The sequence below is a fragment of the Centrocercus urophasianus genome, unplaced genomic scaffold, assembly GCF_019232065.1.
Source record: "Centrocercus urophasianus isolate 14NV4802_14NV808 unplaced genomic scaffold, USGS_Curo_1.0 seq_15, whole genome shotgun sequence".
Lineage (NCBI taxonomy): Eukaryota > Metazoa > Chordata > Aves > Galliformes > Phasianidae > Centrocercus > Centrocercus urophasianus.
In genome coordinates, this window is record NW_024884697.1 from 6,172,194 (window position 1) to 6,190,345 (window position 18,152).

General features: G+C 42.3%; 1 protein-coding gene across 5 annotated transcripts in view; it reads right to left on the reverse strand.

Annotated features, from left to right (window-relative positions):
- The window catches only part of FAM107B (family with sequence similarity 107 member B), a 118,942-nt gene that overhangs the window by 13,403 nt on the left and 87,387 nt on the right, over window positions 1-18,152 (reverse strand). Inside the window, exon 1 of one of the 5 annotated variants that reach the window (XM_042815368.1) lies at window positions 12,236-12,483. The exons of 2 other annotated variants lie outside the window; for them this stretch is intronic. The gene's annotated coding sequence lies outside the window, so the exon portion shown is untranslated. Of the gene's footprint in view, window positions 1-6,911; window positions 6,935-11,127; window positions 11,203-12,235; window positions 12,484-18,152 lie in introns of those variants that run through there. 2 more of the 5 variants (XM_042815369.1, XM_042815366.1) reach the window with 2 other exon arrangements.

Genomic DNA, 18,152 nt, shown 5'->3' on the forward strand with positions numbered 1-18,152 from the left:
GGAAGCAGAGGTAGACTTGAGGCCCCTTAAAAAGCAGACAAATAAATGCCTAGGAATACAGATGAACATCAAAATAAGACTAGTCTAGGATCCAAAAATTACATTAGAGCTAAATTCATATCATTTCCTCTTTGTCTTACTAAATGATTGAATTAATATCTTCCCCAGAAGCATTAGCCCAAACACTGGATTCCTCCTGAAATCGGATTTTATTCTGGAAAAAGCCAGAACATCTGTTCTGAGCTGTACTGCAAACCATCAAACGCTGTTTTTTAAGACTTACATTTTTAGATCTTTATACTACTTCATAGACTCGTGGTTTGTTACAAGTAACCCAAAGGCATTCTTTAGGAAGAAATATGGTTTTACTCTCCTCCTTCCCATTTTGAGAAGAATTGGAGTAAGTGTTCACTGTGCCAGCTCAAACAGTGCTGCCCTGCACAGTCCAGCTTGGACAGAAAGCTAAAGAGCTGCTTCCAATCACCTCAACACTGTACATCAAAGCCCTTCACCATTATCATTTTCATCTAAATGCACTCAGTGTAGCAAGAGGCACTTGACTGCAAAGATACACGTGATTAATCCATGATTACAGATATCATTAATAACTTCCCACAGTTCACCCTTTCATTCAAAGTTAGAGTTGCTGAAAACAGAATGCAAAATACTCTTCCCAGGCAGGATGCTGATGCCAGCCCATGTCCAAGCAGCTTGGCTTCTATCCATGCAGGCTTCTGCAGCTCAGAGGGACAGTGAGGTTTGGATCACAGTAGACTAAATGAAGTAGCAAGCCTGAAATTTTGCTGTCAGTACAATGCCAGAATAATTTAACTAACAACACCCTTCTCACAGGCAGATTTTATAAGCTCTCTGAATATATGTAACCTTTCTCCTTTGCAACAACACTGAGATTACCTCACTGGAATACATCAGTAAGAAAGACCTCCTAAGCTACTATTAAATGCAAATAAAAATGGTTAATTTATTAAAAGTATTTTTAACCCTCCTCCTTTCATTCACCACAGTCTGATGGCACATCTCATAGCAACACTCTTAAAAAATGTGTGAGCCTGACAGATGACACTGCAATTGGGCCCATATAAACACAGTCACATTCACTCAGAACACCTTCCTGACTACAGTGGCAGTGAACAGGGTCCGTTGTCCCCAGCCTCAAACCTAGGGAGCGAGGTATTGGTACCAGCTGCTAATGGCTTCATTAGCCACACAGCTGCCAAAAGACTGAAGGACCATGGAGACTCCTCACAGTAACTGTGGTGCTGCTCCTGCTCACTTGACCAGAGCAGCACAAAGCAATTTCAGTGATGCCATGAGTTTGGAGAAAAGCAGGGCTCACCAGCTACTGAACCTATTCCTACTGTCATATTAAAATGAACTAAAGCACTCCAAACCTTAGGGATATACAGTTAACATTCATTTTCTTCCCTTAGTACTGCTGACAACGTAATGTCAACACAGCACAGATAAAACACTCACTAGATGAGAAACCAGAAGAAAAAGGGTCATTTCAAAGATGTTTGTATTGGCACTGACACCTAAAGGGGAAGGGAATGCAAGATCTGGGGCAGTGTTCCCTACTACCACAGTTCTCTCAAATGCAAAGCGTTGCTTACGGCTCTCATACAATTTAAACACTGCCAGGCAATCTCTGTTCCTGCGCTCTGAAGTTCAGTAAAGCCTTGGGTGCTAAGGGAAGAGCCTACATCCCCAGTGAGGCTAATGGCTAAAGGGTGATGCTGACAAGAGCACAATGACTGGTCCCTCTTAGTTTCCAGTCTATTTAGAAAAAAAGAAAGAGAGACAAGAGTCTTTAAGAGTGTTTTCAGCTTATACCGAAATCATGAAAACAAACGAGCATGAATTTATTGTCATCCAAAATAATTTTCCCTACAAGCTGCAACCTCTGTCAGCATATCTGAAACGAGCTAGATGTACCAACAGCCCTACACAGTTGAATTTCTTCTCTTGCTTGGTTAAAATGCTGAAAACATACCAATGAAGCTGTGCAATAAGAGGTAGAAAAGGAGAGAGAGTGCCTCTTGAAAATCTGCAAACAAAGGTAACTGTAAGAGCACAGGGAAGGAAGGAAACCAAGACTTGTGCAGATGGTGACCAGGTCCTCTTTTTGCCAGGCAGGCAAAACTCAGGTGTGGATTCTCCCTGTAAAACTGGTTGGCATCTATGTTTTATTAGAGCAGAGGAGGGACAGGAAGACACAGGATAAAAACTAGTGAGCTGTGAATAGCACACATCTTCCCAAAATGTTAGTCCCTGGCCAACCCACTGGCACGCTAAGCTTCCAATCTGAAATTCACAGAAAATAAAGCAAACTATGCACCTTGTTCCCAGAAAGCACTGCGTGTATTCATTTCACAGAACATTGGCACGCTGTGCACACCTCCTCCCTTCCATCTAATCTAATGTCATTCACTTGGCAGCAATAAATCACAACTAGTAAAGACGTGCAACTGAAAATGTGTATGTGGCTTTCACCTCTGCTACACGGTAATTCTTACGCACCACAGTAAACGTGACGTTCAGGAGAAGTAGGTCAATGTACATTTCATACAAAAACAGAGCGTTAATTCAAAACCAGAAGTTCCAAGAGTCAGAGGACAGTTTCTTCAGGACTTGACTATTGCAAATGTGAAGAACTATCAAACAGTGTCACCCAGTGGTAAAGGACTTCCTACAGGCAGGAACAGAAGCTTTTGGCAGAGCAGTCAAAGCAGGGGAAGGGAAAAGACTGACCAAAATCAGTGTTTTTGTACAAAACTGCTAAACTTCTGAGTAAACAAACAAAAAATCCCACGGCCTTTTAGCAGAAGGTCCTACTTTTAAGACGGTCTGTTTGTGAAGCCATCAGCATTACAAGTCGGTCATTTCTCAGTCATAGGAGGCTTTAAGATTAAGGAGGGGTATTTCCACTGGGGGAAAAACATCCAGAGCAGCCAGCAGCATCTTATTAATATGGAGAGTGGAAACATTTCAAACATTTGACATCAGCTGCCAAAAAGAGACTGGTGAGTCTTGAACGCTGTTAAAGTCTAGTTCACACAGTTCAGCAAGATTCTTCCACACAAGAGAGGAACACATGATGATGGTTGTTTCTGTATTTTTTGTGTATTTTGTTCACCAAGAACTGGTGAGAGAGGTGAGGGAGCGACATGTGTTTCCATGCAAGGTCCAGGAACACAAGAAGTGAAGCACTGGAACAGCCCCATCCCCGGAGACATTCAAGGTGTGGCTGGATGGGGCTCTGAGCACCTCATCTAGCTGTGGGTGTCCCTGTTCACTGCAGGGAAGTTCATCTAGAGGACTTTTAAAGGTCTCCTCCATCTCAAACAATTTGATTCTATGATTCTAAGTTAAATCATGCTCTCTAAATGGAAATCTTCTTCTGGATGCTACAACAACGATGATGACCAAGAGAGATTTGTGCACTTGATTCATTCGAGCGTAAGTCTATGCCAGTTAAAGGACAAAAAAGGTAAACTAACCTTTGATAAGTATATATAACAAAATTTTGGAGTAAGAGAGCAGCTAGGTTACTTGGCACTCCTATAAATACGACTGGCAAGGGAGCACAGCTTTGCTATGTGTAACAAATAGAACATTAAAAAGGAAATCAGCACGTTTGCTGATGACACCAAGCTGCGGGGTGTGGTTGACACACCAGAAGGACAGGATGCCATTCACAGGGACCCAGACAGGCTTTAGCAGTGGGCCTTGCTGAACCTCATGACGTTCAACAAATCCAAGTGCAAGGTCTTGCACCTGGTTGTGGCAGCCCCCAGTACCAATACAAACTCAGAGATGAAAGGATTGAGAGCAACCCTAACAAAAAAGACCTAGGGATACTGGTGCATGGGAAGCTGGATTGAGCCAGGAGTTGCCCTCGCAGCCCAGAAAGCCAACTATATCTTGGGCTGCATCAAAAGCGTGCCCAGCAGGGCGAGGGAGGTGATCCTGCCACTCTGCTCTGTGCTGGTGAGGCCTCACCTGGCATACTGCGTCCAGATGGGGAGTACAGGAGAGATGTGGACCTACTGGAACACGTCTGGAAGAGAGCCACAAAAATGATCCAAGGGATGGAACACCTCTCCTATAAGGGCAGGCTGAGAGAGCTGGGGCTGTTCAGCCTGGAGAAGAGAAGGCTGTGAGGTGACCTGAGAGTGGCCTGATCTAAAGGGGAGCTACAGGAAAGAAGGGGACAGACTCTGTAGCAGGGTCTGTGGCGACAGAACAAGGGGAAATGGCTTGAAGCTCAGGGAGGTTAGGTTAGATGTAAGGAAAAAATATTTTACAGTGAGGGTGGCAAGGCACTGACACAGGTTGTCCAGATATGTGGTTGATGCCCTGGAGACTGTCAAGGCCAGGCTGGATCAGGCCCTGATCTAGCTGTGGTGTCCCTGTTCACTGCAGGGCAGCTGAACTAGGTGCCCTTCAGATGCTCCTTCCAACTGTAAGGATTCTATGATTCTACGAAACGCAAAAGCAATAACATTAAGAACTGGAGAATACACCGTATATTGGTGTGGTCAAAAGAGCTCAGTCTACTTGACTTAAAAAATGTGCCGTTTAAGACCAGCTTGTTTATTCTACAAGCAGCAAGGCTGAAGATGGTTGGAGACAGGGACTAGAAAACACATTTCTAAAAATAAGGCACACACTTTTAAAGTGAGGAAAATGCAGTAGTAAATTGACTGAAAAACTTGTAATGTGAAGTCAAAGGCAGTTCAATCACATGGAGAGATCAAATTACAGGATAATTATCCCTTCTAATTTTACAAATTTATAAGTCTATGAATGCAATTAATAAGCATTTGAAATGAAATCTGTAAATTAGAATCTTTGCATTAATCAGATTTACATTAAGTAGGAACAGCAACAAAAATGAGACCAAGTGAGCTGAGTAGTTTACATGCTACTTAAGTTACACCAGTGCTGTAAATCTTCAACTCGTGCTTTTTGGAGTGTAAGGCTTTAGTGAACCTCCAGATCTTGCTTCGTGCCTCATGCTGATCTTTGGGAAACAGCAGCACTGTTTGGAGTTATGGCACAGCACGATCTGCTGCGCTGTCATGTCTCCCCATGTTAATAAGGGGTGTAAATTGTTTCTGAATGACAACTTGAAAGAAATTCTACACAAAAGATGACTATTTTCAACACATTTAAAAACTCTGGCGTAATGAAAATCACACAGTGATTTTTCAGTGCAACTTGCCCATTTCCTAAGTAAATTCATAGGTAGTTACATAAAAACAAAATACTTCCTCAGACCAGGCAGATGTGAATTGATTACCTGCCAACTCAACCTCTCAAGTTCTCTTCATTTTCCTGGAAGAAAATCCTTTCCTGGCTTAAAAAAAAAAAAAAAAAAGAAAAAGAAAAGAAAAATCTTTGCTAGTAAAATTGTTTTTTTCCAAGTTCTCTGTCCGCTGGCAAGGAGCTTCAAAGAGGCATCCAGCTTATAGGAATTGGAGTTGGACTTGATGATCCTTATGGGCCCCTTCCAACACACGACATTCTTTGATTCTATGAATTTTGATTTCTTAACACAAAGAATATCTTTTCTTAGAAACAGAGAAAAGGAAACTAAAAGGAATAGTTTTCATACACATATCACTACTCCAAGCTAATACATTTCCAGCTTACTCACAGGAAAGAAAAAAAGCCTTTACCTCTGCAAGCTGGTTTTGGCCCTGGCAACTACATCCACATTCCAGTCTGCACTGTGTCCACAAACCGACACCCTTCCTTGCCCAGACCTGTTTTATCTGCTCTCACACTCTGAGATGTATTTTAGGTATGTGGCTCCTCACTGGCACTCAGTCCAAAAGGGCACCACTACAAAGGCAAGGAAGAAAGACCTGAAAGAAAAGGCCAGAATAAAACTGATGACCTGACCCTCCAAAAGGGAGGCAAAGCACGAAATTAAAGAATAGGCTGTTCCACACCCTCCTCGTGACCTTAACCAAAAGTACCATAATTTTCTAATGGATTTACAAGCATGTCAGTAAGAACAAGCCTTCAGAAAATGTATGACATAGGAGCCATGGCACACATCAGATGGCTTTAAGACAGCTTTGAGATACATGTGAAGTTACAAAACTGCAAAGGTGATTAACAGGTGACCTGAAAGAACACAATGTGCCACAATGCATCTACAGAAACATCACCTATTCACTGTTTAATGGAAGGAGTCAGAGCCCCAAAGACACGAAATTATAGAAAGCAAAACTATTGACATTGGGTCACATCTGTCAAAGCTGTTGACTTTTACATGCTCTTTGAGCAGCTACAGTCAGCAGCTCTTACTGCAACACCATAAATCAGGAAGCTCTGAAACCAGGGCAGAGCTGCATATCACTTGGTACACAAAGTGAAAGGACAGCACATCCTGCCTTGCTCGCAGAGGAAGGGCATTGTTTTCTGAAGAAACAAGAAGCCTCCATTCGAACACCACATTCATGTGCTCCTCACAGAGATGAGCTGCCTGTGTCCTTTCAGCCTTGCTTGAATGAAGAACCCCCAGTGTCAACATTTAAACCAAAAGCAGCCACACCAGCTTAGCAAGCACGTAGGTGAGATTTTAGCTTATACTCTGGCAGAACAAATTAAGCAGTGTGGTGACACTGTGCTGTTTCTAGGAGGTTTTCTAGAACATCACCTTCTTTGGTCTTCTTTGAAAGGTTTGATGAAATTTAGGAAGGGAGAAACAAACCACCACTCCATAATCCATGGATTCCATAAAGGAACTTCTCAACAAATTCCCAGCAGCTAACAAAGAGAAATAAGAAACCAGAGGGATGACCCCAGTCCCTCACAAAGGGAATGTTTGTTGAGCTTGAGTTGGTGACGGGAAAGGAATTTCCTACAATTGTTACCTTTCTGCTTGACAGACCACCTGGAGGGAAGTCCCAGCCTGTCCTCCATTAGCAGCACTGATGAAGGGGCTCAGCCGTGCCACCAGCATCAGTCAGAGCCCTTCAGCTCTGCTCCTTGCTTCCTTCCTTCGGGGTTTCAGCAGGATGGATCACTTGCTCTATGTGCTGCAGAAGAAATGGGCTTGGATTTGAACATAAACTGGGAGAATTCAAACTGTCAGCTCAGCTTGCAAAAACGCAAAAGAAGAAAACAAGTCAGCAGTCCTATGAGGTACTGCAGGGATCTCCAGCAAACTACTAAAACAAACTACCCACATCCCAGAGTCACATGCTAATTCACAGAGCTCCTGTCTCCTCATGTTTGCAAGAGAAAATAAAGATAAACCTCAAAGAAAAAGAAGGCAAAGAACAAAGGGCTGCACAAGACTTGGAGCCAAGAATGGACTGAAAGTCTTTGGCATAGATGTCTGCTGCCTAAACATATTGTGGCTGCGGGGAACAAAACCAGTGTTAGGTCACAACTTGGCTCTTGCTGGTGAAGATCCGAGGAAGCAGCGCACACAGCTTCTGGAGAACAGAATACCATTTGTCATTCACAGACAGTCAGTGTGAATATCTACTGATGAACTCTCCTCACTGTCAGTAGCCAGCTGTACCTGTTGGTGCCTGAAGGCAGCCCTGGTTTTGCCCTCTGCTGAACCGAGGACATGGGCTCTCACTGCACATTGGGCCCAGAACCAAAGAGGGAAGCTTGCAGGCAAGCTTAATGTGCAACAAACCATGCTAGGAATCCTTAAGATGTCACCATACTGCATCCCCAGCAAGACATCATCTTACTGTCTCAGATATTTGTAGAATGAACAAAGAAACATCAAGAGGTTTTTTCTGTGGTCCTCTTCCTGCTCTCCTTCAATAGTTAACTGAGCTATTAAAAAAAAAAAAAAAAAAAAAAAAAAAACCCAAACCAAATACAGAAAAACTGCAATTAAAATTCCAACAAGTATACATGATCGTGGTTTTTAAACACATGCCTCTGTTTTGGAATCATAAGAGACTAAACAAATGGTCACTGGTGAATACTGAGAGCAATTCAGTGAGCTCAGTGTGCTCAGTCACGGCAGCAAGCACTGCCACTGTTTGCATGCTCCATGGCTATGCAACCTCCAAAAATGAAATGTCTTGTTAGAAGGAGGGAAAAAAATCCTTGTGATCGAGGGTTCAAGGGGAACTGATGTTTGGGTAGTTCTCTCATGCATTCTTGACTTCTAGAGCTGTGCTTCACCTGCAGGAACGGTGGCTTGCAAATACACCCATGTTTCTGTCAATAAAGGGAGGTGGAAATCCCTTCGCTGCAAATTCTTGACCTGTACTACACTCCCACACATTCTAAGCCGTGTTGCTCAAGCTCCTTCACCTAACAGAGCCGGTCCATTCTCTTGCAACATAATCACTTCCTCAACCTCCTTGCTTAACAAATATTGCTAAAGCAGAAATTCAACATTTCCTTTTTACTATGTTTCACTGAGGAAGTATGTTTCAAAACTGCAAAAGAATCACTAAGGAAGGAGAATTCATCAGAAAATAAAGTGGAACCTGTTCATTATAACAGGCTTGGTCATGATAGAAGTTCACTCATTCAGAAGGAGAGCTGCCCCATAATTACAGTGAGGAACTGAGTTATGACAGAAGAGAGACTCTATTCTCAGCCCTACCAAATACTGGATTTGTGATGCTGAGCAGGACACTTGGGCTTAAATTAATCTGGAACAGGCTGTGGTTGTCAGCACAAGACAATATGTTGGATACCAAACGCAGAGAGCACAAAACATGCTTTTTTGGGTGAGCAGATCAGTAAGAGACATCATAAATTATGACAGTGCTATGCTTTGTTCTATTATAGGCAGCACTTTGTGAAAAAAATTTGGAGACATTTCATGTAAAGCAGACTTTTATGATGGAAAAAATGCTTGTTTCAGAGTCAAAAGATATAATTCAAATAGGTAACTGGCTGCCTGAAGCTTAGAAAATGAAACTGACAATGTTTAAAATAAGCTGATTAAGTTATGGGTTAGCACATACACAGAAGAAAGCTTAGAAAGAGATTAAAATTAATAACACACCGGCTGGGAATTTTCTCTTGGTGTTACAAAAGAAGTGCATGGGATTTTTAATTCTTATGCCTTAAGGACCATCACTGCCATTTTCACTCTGTGTCTATTTCTATGAATTTCTTCCTGCCCAAGTTATTACCAGCCACAAGATTATTATTATTATTATTATTATTGCTATTTGTCTATTGATTTCTCATTCAGACAACAAACCCAGACACATACAATGCATGTTTTCCTAATTTGCACTGGGAAATATGTCCTCAGAAGCATCTCCAGGATGAAGGGCCAGAATAAGAGCTGGGAGCCTTAGGGCTTTCCTACCCGCTGGTGAATACAGCACTTTCTTCTCAAGTGTGTCAGTAATAAGATGGAGACTCATTTATCAAAATCTGTCCTCTTTAAAGCAGCATGCACTCCTCAGTAATCTCAGTGCTCCGCAGGGCACAAATTCTGCCTCTTCAGACACTTCATCAATGCAAGTTTAACATCTACGTTACCATCTGAATTACAGTAACCGTTTGTGGCAGTCAAGTTTTATTTCATCACAACAACATTAATCTTTTCAACACCAATGTCAAAATCAGCCTTTTTTAAAAATTATTCTGTATCTTCTACATATACAATATTATAAACACAGATTTCCTTCCCAGTCTGCTTAGCCAACAGCCTGTTTGCAGAGGGAATGGTGTCCCACCTGCTTTCATACTGATCCAAAATGAAACAATCCCCAAAGCTGCACAGAAACACAACAAAGGATCCATTAGCGGTTCTTCAGCGCATTCGGCTATGAAAGCAAACAGGCCATCAAAACTCATGCAGCAGCCCTCCCCTGCACAGCCCATACCCTCATAGGATCATTAAGGTTGGAAAAGACCACTGAGATCATCTAGGCCAACCGCTGACCATCCCCACCATGCGCACCAACCACGTCCCTCAGTGCCACATCTGCCCTTTCCTTGAACACCTCCAGAGACAGTGACCTCCCACCTCCCTGGGCAGCCTGTGCCAATGCCTCACCACCCTTCATAAGAAGAAATTTTTCCTAATATCCAACCTGAGTGCTGTGTTTTGAATTCTGGTCCCACCTGTACGTTTCCAGGGCTGCCAGGGGCAAAAGCACAGGTACAGATGGCAACAGACTACAACCAGTAAATGTCTGGGCATGGTGGTTTGAACAGTGTGTAGCTCAACCACATTTGCCTAACGGATCTTTACCAGCAGATGACGGCTTGCTCCAGCCAGTCCCAGATCTTAGACACCTTACTGCAGCATTTGGCTCGTGATGTACCCATGTTTTCAAACAGGACCTGCAAGGAAGCAAGATCTTCCAAACAAACAGGCACTGTCAGCTGCCATCATGCAACTTCTTCCAATGCAACATGCTAATGAAAATCAGAAGACGAATCTATTTGTGTAGGTAGCAAGCAAGGTTATTCCAGATTGGAAACAGATGTGCCACATAAATATAGTCAGTTCCTATAGGAAATCGTGTATGGCCACAGCATTGCAACCAAAGCAATGCAATCTGTAGGAAAAGGTTGGAATTTCCTAACAGCTACATCAGACTAGACATCCACATCGGTGGAAAAATACAATCTCCCTTTTTAATAACATAATCAGGAAAAAAAAGATCCCAGCTTCCTCACTGTTCATGATGTACTCAGGCGATGAGGAAGGGGTCACAGAAAGCTGACTGAAATGACAACATTTCAATCATTATTATTTGAGTTTCATTAGAGCTCATGTTATAAATGTACTTTACAAAATGAAAAGAACTTTGCTGTCCACAGACACAGCTGATAAAGTTACTAATTAGCTACTGGAAGGGCTGCAGCATTTTCCCCAGTTTATATCCCAAACCTTCCATAAAGTCAATGGATTTTGGAGCCTAAATTGGAGAACTTTTGGAAGTTTTACTTTCAACAGCTTTCAGTCCTTTTCAATCCTGCATTCCTGCAAAGAAATACGACCCTTGGACAAGCATCTCTCACTCAAAGCTAATATCCCAATATCCCACCCATGTTTTAGTTAATGGTTCAGCTGAATTTCTTCAGAAAAAAAAAAAAAAAAAAAAGTTAAGTGAGACCTCCATCACCAAGGCTCACCTTGTCAGCTCTACAAGGCTGGTGCTACAAAGCAAGTAGTGCAAGATGGTGTCTTCAGAATCGTTAAGCAGCAGAGCTGTCACCTCCCTCGCAGCGCAGTGTTATGGCACTGTTCTGTATGCAGCTCAGCTCACAACTGCACCGTTTCAAGCTCAATACCCTCTTTCAAGAGTCATTTCCTTCTCACAAACACACCTAATTAAACACACACCTTAGGACCTGGTGAAAAAACAATAAATCTTTGCGGCTCTACAGTGGTCCACATTTTGAGACAGGAAGTGTATGTCTGCAAATTGATTTCGATTCACATCCTACTGTGCTCTGTGTTTTCCTATGGCTTCTGTTCAGCATAAACATTTACTACCGTTGAAAAAGCAGCACTTCCAGGAAAGCAGTGCTTACAGTCTCATTCACACAGTGATAAAAACTACAATGTGAACGTTAAAAGTTGGAAGCAAGTGGATGAACTTTGAGAGTCAGCAGCAGGGGTTTACTTGAGTGCACGCCAGCAGTTGTGCCTGTCCAGCAGCGTAAGTGCTGGTCTCACTGCTGGGGAGATCAGCACATTTGCTGGTTGTTTCCAGCACTAGACGAGAAGTTTGTAGAGGCTACAACACGGGAGATTTTTCAGGGAGGTTTATGAAGAATTTCAGAGTTCTTTAAGCTCAGGTTATTTCCATTGATGGAGAATGGTGACATTCGTTTTAGAGAAAAAAAATTCCTCCCCTCAAAATCCCAAAGGACAGCTGCATTACATCAATAAATTGTTTGAGAGACAGGAGGAGATAGCATGGTACATGAGTAAGGCAGATACATGAAAGACCAAGAAGAACTTCATTGGAATTCTCACATCTCATTCTCCCCTTCTTTACATCAGAGAAATAAATACTTCCAATAATTCAGCATAGTCCAACTGTAGACATCTTCTATTAACCTTACTCAAGACCTCAGTTAAAAACTGAAGACAACAACCACTTGTCATAGCCTTCTTCAACATCTTTTATATATCCCACTTGAACCTCTGTTTATACCATTACTGTATTATCTAAATATAAACAAGGACTTGATTAAAACTATGCATATTTATAGAAGCATTCATGTCACCTACCTTTAGGCCTTCAACTGCTGTAGCTAAAATAGGCAAGCAAGCTCCTTATAGCATTAGCATGGTGATCCAGGGGGGCAAATGAGAGCAGCTACCCTGATCACTAATGTCAGTTATCATCGCCCTCAATCAGTTGCCAGAGACATTCACCTTCCTCTGCTGGGATTACATGAAGCTCCCCAGACTGCTTTTTGGCAGCACTGGGAAAGATCTCCTCAAGAAAAAAAGTGGAAAGAATGAGAAATTCCACCCTAGCTTTCATAAACTACAATAACACTGAGCACATCAACCTGTCACTGCTTTCTGCTACATCTCCTATGAGCCGGATATGCCAGGCTTCACACACTGTATAAAATAAAACAGTGGAAAGAAAGCAGTTTAATCATTTCCTGTATTATTTACCACATTGTCTGCAATACCTTGTGGATTAATTAGCTAGATAAGAAAATGTCTGCACGGGGCAAGCATGTTGTAGGTCTGAAGCAGTCATCTAAAGCCATGTGCTCATGCAAACTGCTGCATTAAGAAGGAAGCTGAATGAGGAAGAACCCATCCTAGCTGCTCCCCATGGGTGACAAAACCCCTTTCCAACCTGTGCAGGAAGGTAATCAAACCATTACACGATTGTGGAAAGTCCCAGTGATTGGGAAAAGAGAAGAGAGGAAATTTGTGCCTGGAAATCAAACTGTTCAAAAGGGCAGAAGGAAGGGTCATTAAGTCTGACATATCTAACTTTGTTCATTTGAAATCTCATGAGGAGTCAAAAAATCTCATCAATCACTACATTAAATTACCACGTCATAAATATTGCATAGTATAAATAATCTTTCTGTCCTTCATGTAGGATTTCAAAGAGTAGTGCAGTATCATCAACGTTTCAACTCGCTGCTGAGCCCAGCAGACCCTCAGTACCAAAGGTTCCCAAGAATTCAAACCTGGCCAGAAACTGCAACACATCAACTCCAGGTTGGCGATTAGGAAAAGGTTCTTCACTGGAGGGTGATGGGGCATGGAACTGGCTCCTAGGGGCAGTGGTTGCACCCGAAGCTGCCAAAGTGTTTGAACAATGCTCTTGGACATACGGTCTACTTTTTGGGTGGTCCTGCATGGAGCCAGGGGTTGGACTCAACGATGGTTGTGGCTCCCTTCCAACTGAGAATAGTCTGTGAAACACTGAGGTCGTAGCCTGGAGGTGGCTACTCAAGAAGTGGGACCAGGGCATGGAGGAAAGGAGAAAAAGAACAGAAAACAGCTACTGTGATCCTTGTCATTCAACCCTGGCATCTAAAAGATGTAACATCTCTACATTGCTGCTTTGAGTTGGTCTATGCCTATTTAGGCTTTATCTGTAAGGGAAAAGAAAAAAGAGATAAAGAACAGCACCTCCAGGAAGTGCCCAACTCCATTTATTTTAGCAACCGGGTAAAACTTCCTTTAGAGTGTGCTTGTGCTGATTTGCCAAAGTCAGCCCAGTGATGAGATACCACAGCCAAGACAATGGAGCACTGCTGGACCACTGCAGCAGCCACAGGAAGCCCTTGAGCAGAACTTCTGCTCCCCTAATAGAACCCATGGGCATCCACTCCCACACAGCTGCAAACGTCTCAGTTCTGTGCATCCTGATTAAGCAGGAGGCACAGATTTCTGTTTGAAGGCAGTATAAATCATAGCACTGGAAATACCACTGGAAATATTTCTGTTATTTCCAGGCCACCAAACACAAGTAGCACTTACTAGTTTACTACTCTGGTTTCCAATATGAGAAATGACTTGAAGAGAAGCACTTTCTTAAATATGTACCAAATGCCACTGAACACAAATGTGCCTAAACTTTGTTTGAAACAGCTGTGCCTTTAAATTAGCTTATTTTCTAACTTGAAAGTAAGGGACAAAAAAGAGCAGAGGAGGAAATAGTTGTTGGTGTGAGCAGCAAGAAAGACAGATTTACATCTAGTTTCAAAGCAAAGTGCTAGCAGCAAAAAGATTAGATTATTGATGCAGAGAGGGAGAGGAAGTTGCAAAGCTGCGCAACATTTCAAGAAGCTGCGAGGTTTATTGCACTGTAGCTGGGGAAAATCAAAACATTCTTTGAGTAGGATTTAGTAACCGAATAACAAAGTCAAATAGATTAAATGCCACATCTGTTGTTATAATTAAATTAACAAAGTAATGATAGAATCATGCATGTTTTTCCCCTGTGAAATATACCTTGGGTAAAGATGGGTTGTAGTTATACATATTTCCCATTTTATAAATGAAAGAACAAGCCAAAATCACCCTTCCTGCAATGCTATTAACATGGAGGAAAATTACCCCAGGGATAAATCTGGCCAAGAGCTGTTTTTTACCAGAGATGAGTTTCAGAAGCAATTCTCCTGAAATAGGGCTGCGTGGAAATACTTGAAACATTTTCACTGACATCCCCAGACCACTTCTTTAAAAATATATTGGAACAGATTTTCCCCAGTATTACTTAAGTGGAAAATTTGAAGACGGAGTTTTACACTGCTCTGTTTCCACGGAATCAAGTTAATATTCTTAAGGTCTGGATATGAGTCTTACTGGGGGGGGGGTTGTTGTCTTTATTTGGGCAGGGTTGTTTTTTTTGTTGTTAGTTTTAAAACAGCTAAGCATCTGTACTCATAAATAACAGCCACTTGATGTGCAGCTCAGCTTGGGTTCTGAGAATTGACGAGTTCAGAAATTACAGGTCTGCCAGGAGAATGAGAGCCACACTCACAAAATTTCGTGTTTTGACATTGAGATTCCACGATCAGATTAAGTACTATAAATAACATAAGGTTCTACTTTGGGCTGGAATGGGCTGGAGATAGTCTATTACAATCAATTAATCTTCCTCAGGTTATCTGACTCGTTCAGGAACGTGCACAGTTGTTGATATTACAGCTCTCCACGAGCTGATATATGCAGTACTGCCAAGGGCAATGGCCTGGGTTCACCTTCATGTGTGGGAGTGCAATGCTGGGGACCTGCAGCAATGCACCCGTTAACACTTCTCCCACAAAGTGCACCAACTAAAACGATGTACACAGACACCAAGCACATGCAAGTTGCTGACAGCAATGTATCTACAGCAAATTGCACAGCTAACAAGCACTGTAATTGTGTTTTTTGCAGAATCTTAGAAAATGGGGCTGGAAGGAACTTCAAGAGGCTGCTCACCCCATCCCTGCCCCACAGCAAGCTGCTGCAGCACCTCAACATTCCTCATGTCTCCATCCTCTGATGTTCCTGAGCCAAAATGTTTCATTCTTGATCTCAGTCCAAAACAAGACCTGACTTAAACCTGATTATTCAACTTGTTTTAAGCTCCAGCTGCTTAATTTTTAGTGCTGATACATATACAGAACATCAAACTGGCTGGCCACTTCCTAAGCAGTAGTGAATACAGAGCTAGGCCTTTGCTAATTTGGGGATAGAAGAAGATATAGAGCAAGAGTCAACCGTACCAGAAACAAAATCATAATGAAAAGTCTGTTTAAGAGATTTTCATTTCAGAAGCTATCTTTATCACATCTGGAGAAGAGCACAGAGGACATGAGAAAGCAGTGCTCCCACGAGGCTGCCCTCTGCTAAGAGGGGGTACAGGGCGTCCATCTTCCCACTGCTTGTTCTCATCAGCACAGAAGGATGCAGGAATAAAAGAAGGGTCTGGACATCAGATCCTAGTTTTAGAAAAGTTTTAAGTTATCACAGTAACACATTGGTTCTTGTAAGAGGCAGCTACAGATTATTGAAAGAAAACAACCCAGTAATAAGAATGTTTTTTCATTCCAGAGCTTCTTGGCATGGCAATTAAGGCTTGTTTAGAAGGGTTTCCATCACTTCTGCCACAGCCCTGAAAACAAACTTGTGCACATAAGGAGATGCAATCTTGTCTCATCTGCAGTTCTAAACCAGAATATATATTTCTTTTTTTTTTTTTTTCTCCTGTCTGTTTATTTCTTTTCATGCAATTATTCAAACAAATCACACTCATCCATCTCCTGGGAGTCAGTTTTTCCCCAATAATTATGAGTATTTTCCCCTTCTCTGATGTTCTGCAGGGTAACATCATTTGGTGTTGACTGATGTTCTTTCAGGGTAGCATGGTTTGGGGTTTTTTTTGGGGGGGGAGGTGGTGTATGATCCCTTTTCAGTATTACAAAACCTAAGGCAGAGTGTAATAAAAAAAACTGTGACACCTCTATTGCTTATTTTTGCAATCTGACATTTTCATTTCATGTCATAATGAGTCTAATCAATCTCTCCTACATTACACACATACCGTATTCCTAACTACTCACAATTAGAAATAGCTATCCGATTTCTTTCTTCCAGAATTGCATGAAAATTAATGTCACTTGTCACAAAGAGTTCAGACTACAAAAAGCAGCGCAAAACACTGAGTACTTTAATTCTGCATCGCTCTTTATGCAGATCTCAAATCAAAAGGAACACTGTTAAACACTATTATTAGTTCCCTTGCTTGGATCATCACTCTGAATAGAGGCACTAATGAGATGGAGCCCTGCAAAGCATTTTCTTAGAAGCAATAAAAATCAAAACTAAATCGGAACAACTTGATTCTCTTTTTTTTATTTAAATTAAAAATCCTCTGCAAGTCACATCATTACCAAGAAAAGTACTAAACGAGGAGTATTTCTGGTGGCTCTGCTTCTTCTGCACAGCTGGCAGGTGGGGTACCTGCAGTGACCCATGTGGGAGCCTCTCGGTGACCCTGTTAGGGATGTGATGGTATTCATCAGTGCAGGAGCTAACAGCACTCCAGCACGGGGCTCAAATTCTCAACAAGGAGATTCCACCAGCTGCCTACTCATGGGAATTGCCTGCTCTGCTCCTACACATTTGATCCATTCTCTGAGATCCAGCAAGGACAGTTATCCCAGTAAAGCAGGAGGAGTCCTGCATCGGCTCACGCCATCGCAAAGGCCCAGCCCTCTAACACTGGCAGCTGCAGTGGAAGCAACTGCTCTACTCCTGTGAGGAATGGCCAGTTGCTGCTGCAGCCACGTCTCCCCCACCTGATGCACATGAGAAGCAGGGACGTTTCTCCACGTTGCTTACAGAAACCTTGCCTTTTGTGTCACTTCAGACAGAGCTCATTCCTTGTCTATCAGATTCACTTACTTGGTGTGCTTGAATCTTTTAAGGAGCAAGTGGCAAACAGAAAAAAAGAAAACAAAGACCCAGAAGCTGGAGTAACACTGAGCCCTTCTCAAGCTACAGCTCCTGTATCCAGCTCTAAAAGCAGCTATATTTCATCCAGAATGGGCAGCTTCACCAACATGGGACAACTCCCTTTCAATTCCCAGTGCTGCCCATCACTGCTATGCTAACACTGAAATACAGACTACATCTAAAGCAAACAAGGGAAAAACAAGAAACCAGTGATTCAGACTCATCTCTCTACCATCTACTCAGATGTAACATCTTTTTCATAACAACATCTGCCTGTTCTGCCTATGTGCTAAAGCTAGTGTGAAAAACAGGGGCATAGAGTCATAGAACAGCCCGAACTAAAAGGGACCTGTAAGGATTCAGTCCAACTTCTCTTGCAGATGTGCAAAGCTCAGCCAGAGAATAGGCTACAGGTCAGATAAACAGTCAGGACATGTGCATGGTGAAAGACAGCGTTAATTTTTTTTCTTCACAAGGTAGCAAGATGGACAGACAGTAATGCCTACTGCAAAATCATCCTGCAGAAAGTGAGCGACAAAAGTAGGGATCCAGAACAAGTGCATACAAACCTACGTAGTCTGAATGCCGTGTAGAACACACAGAAATGGGGATGTAATAATTGAACGCTGAATCCTGGACAAACCACCTATGGTCCACTATCCAGGGGATTTCCAGGGAAGCCTCTGAAAGTCAAACAGCTCACCAGCTATTAGCGAAC